The sequence below is a fragment of the Macadamia integrifolia genome, chromosome 1, assembly GCF_013358625.1.
Source record: "Macadamia integrifolia cultivar HAES 741 chromosome 1, SCU_Mint_v3, whole genome shotgun sequence".
Taxonomy (NCBI): domain Eukaryota; kingdom Viridiplantae; phylum Streptophyta; class Magnoliopsida; order Proteales; family Proteaceae; genus Macadamia; species Macadamia integrifolia.
Window position 1 is genome coordinate 22,770,423 of NC_056557.1, and position 3,574 is coordinate 22,773,996.

A 3,574-nucleotide genomic window follows, 5' to 3' on the forward strand; every position below is an offset into this window, starting at 1 on the left:
AATTAGTAGTAAGGCCTTTTTTTTGTGATCTATGACCACTCTCTAACAAAAGATTCCCTTTTTATATGGAAAAGGCCCCATTGTTAACTGGTCATCACTTGACTATAAATCACCAACTCATTCCATGGATTGATGACTTACTTTTGTACAATGGCATTGGGTGCTGCAAATGTGAGGTTGTCAAAGAGGAAATTTTGGTGGACGAACAAAGAAGGTGGCTTGGGTTCCAGAGATTTCAAACGCTTTAATCAAGCACTTCCTTCCCGTAAATGCCAAAGACCTGTGGAAAACGGCGGGACATCAAAAACCTGTATTTTCCTACTCCACAACTCTTTGAGCATGTTCTTTAGGTTCAGTGTCTAAATCAGGGGATGGTTGCAGTTTTTCCCAATTTTCCTCATCCCAGGAGGTTTCCGCCAACTATAGGATTTCTCCGCAGAGTGGTGGGAGTTGGTGAAGAAGAAGAGGAGGAGGAGGAGGAGGAGGAGGAGGAAGAAGAAGGGCGGGCTACTGTGGTGTTCAAAAAAGAGGAGGAAGAAGAAGTGGTGGGTGCCACTTGATTTTGTGGGTTTTGAAGGGACGAGAATAGGTTGTTATACAAAGGGACATAATTGTTGGTGTATGATGTCTTGTATTCCGTCGTAGTTTAATCGAAAGAGTATTGGTGCAGCACCTAGACAGGCAGGACGGCGGTCCCACTAGCCGGTTAACGGGCCGTGGGGGCTGTAAGGGGGCAGGAGGCCCCCCTGCATAGCAGAGGGTGTAGCCCCCCACTCGAATTTTTTATTTGAGGACAATTGTGTACTTTTCGGATTAGGGTTTTTTTTTCGCTATATATTTGTAGCGAGGGTTTCTTTCTCTATAATGCAAGCAATTCTGAGAGGTGTGAGGACGAGCACTGTAACCCTATTCTCCATTGATAGTGAAGCATGATCTCATCTCATCGGGGACGTAGGCAACCTTGTCGAACCTCGTAAAATCCATGTGCATTGTTTGTTTGTTTTTTCCATTATCTTCTGCATCGTTTTAGGATTGCGTTTCTACACATAACATGGTCAAAAAGGTATTATCTAATTTCAAGCTAACGGTTTTATGCATTTGGGGTGTCAATATTATTAACAAATTAAGATGTTACAAGACATAAATTTTAAATTTAGATAATAATCTCCAAAGTCTTTATTGTACTACTGCCTTGTATAACCGAATGACATGTCATTGAGCTTTCTCAAGGCAAGATGATCCAATAAAACACCTCAAAATAATTCTCCTAGTGACCCCATCTCTAACCCTTTTCACTATCCTCCCCCTGAATCCATATTTATTAATGGAAACAATGGTGGTCAAAACTATGATATAAAGGAGAATGGATTCTACATGTAGAGGGGCCTTAATTACTACCCACACTAGTTTGAAGACTAGGAGGCCTCATGCAGCTTAAAAGGGAAGGATTCAAAGGAAACTAGAAAATAAAGAAAAGTATAGGATAACACGGATCAAGACTACAATAGATTGATAACTTTACAGAAGATTGCAGCAGATGAATCCGGTTAAACAAAACATCATAGAAACCAAATTTTCTTATAACATCATATAAGAAATCCCATTTCAGCATATCATACACCATTTGAATGTCAAGCATTGAACCAATACATCCACCATGAACTTTCTTATACATAATGTTATTCAACTTTGATGCCATTCTAATATTCGAAAACATGATTTTTCTTTTCTGAAATGCTCCTCGCTCTTTAAAAATAAGCTTAAGCAACAAAGTAGATACTCTTGATGCAAAATTTGTTGGAATCAATATGAGAAATAAATTTCCCAATCAAATTGGACGGAATTTATCAAGAGAGATTGCACCCTTAATCTTCACAATTTAAGTAATTAAATTTTTATTCACCCCCTTTGTGATGATGCATTCTTAGAAAAAAAAAAATATATATATATATATATATTGTAATATCCCGCTTCTTAAACCCGGTCTGATTTCGCGATTGAACCGGTTTAACCATGCAGGAACCGAACCAGAGGATATTAGAGCGGGTTCCTTATGGGCTATGATGGCACGGGTGACCTTAAACACCGGCTGGCCCGACAAGTCCGAGCCAGTGCCAGAAGAGACGGGAGTGCCCAAACCGTATACGTGCACCTACCATAAGGCTATGTACGGATAGAACAGGTATTATATCCGTATTTTAAGGTATATACGTATGCTACATCGTATGCTTGGGGTAGGGTCCGAGCCGAGGTCCGAACCCGGTCAAAATCCCATGTCTTGACTCTCAGGTGGGTATAACAGGTGGGTACACCCACCCACCTGAGTGACCCATCCATCACTATTCACTTAATTAGGAATAGTATATAAGGCTTTATGATTTCTTTTCTTTCCATTTATTACCCTCGTACGTTGGTGAGAAAAGTAAAGAGGAGAGAGAGAAGAAAGGGAAGAAGAAGGGAAGAGGAAGAAAGGAAGGATTTCAGTGGCGCCGAAGCTCGATCTTGCCATTCCGGTGCCGGGAGAGTAATCTTCAACTCGAGATCTACAGTTGGAGGTAAGAAAAGTTGGATTTTATGAACATTAACCATACCCACGCTTTAAACCCTTGATTCGAGTATGGTTTCTTAAGATCTAGTAAACACCCTTTGAAATGATGAATCTAAGGTTTAATAGATGATTTATGTGTTGATCTTGAAGGATTTGAAGAGATAGTGACAAGGTAGAAGGAGCATTGTGAGTTGGAAGTGATTTGGAGGGTTTGAAGTCTTTCTTGAGCAAAGAAGGTAAGATGGTTCCCCTCACTCGAATCTAACTTAGATCTAAGCTAGAACCATCCTATAGGACTTTAAAGGTGTGAAGAATGGGGTGAGAAAAGCCCTATTTGGGTCCCCAAGGAATGGAGGAAGTTGAGAAGAAACTGGGGTTTTTCCGCCAAAACCGGCGGGTACAACCGGCGGGTAGGACCGGCGGGTCCTACCGGCGGGTCCATACCCGCCGGTCCAAACCGGCGGGTGGGACCGGTGGGTAGACAACCCACCTGTCCGACCCACCTGAGTGGCCAGAATGTGATTCTTAGGTCCGATCGAGCCCAAATCGGACGTGTGACATTCTTTCGACGTTCTAAACACGATTTTGACATCGGATTTCATTAATTTTGATTCTAAAATGGTGAAGTACTAACCCCGCTCAATTTTGTTAGGTTCACCAAAGCCTACCCGATTCGCTCCAGATCTCACCCGTACCGAGCGGGAATCCTTGTACGCTACAAGTAAGTGGAGAGAGGACGTTTGGCCTTGTTTCAAGGCATTTGTTTGGCATTCATATAACCATATCTAATCTAGTCATGTCATCATGAATATGCTATATAGAATAGTCATTTCACACATTGATGTGCATATGTGCTATGTTTACTTTCAAATGCAAATTGAATGAGATGTTATATGTTGAATGTGGACGTCATGTTGCATAATGCATTGATAGACTAGATGCCGTGGTCGGCTTGGAAACGAATGCATTGGTGGCCCGTGGTATGGGACACGGAGGCACTATGTAGTCGTACTACATATAGGAGCA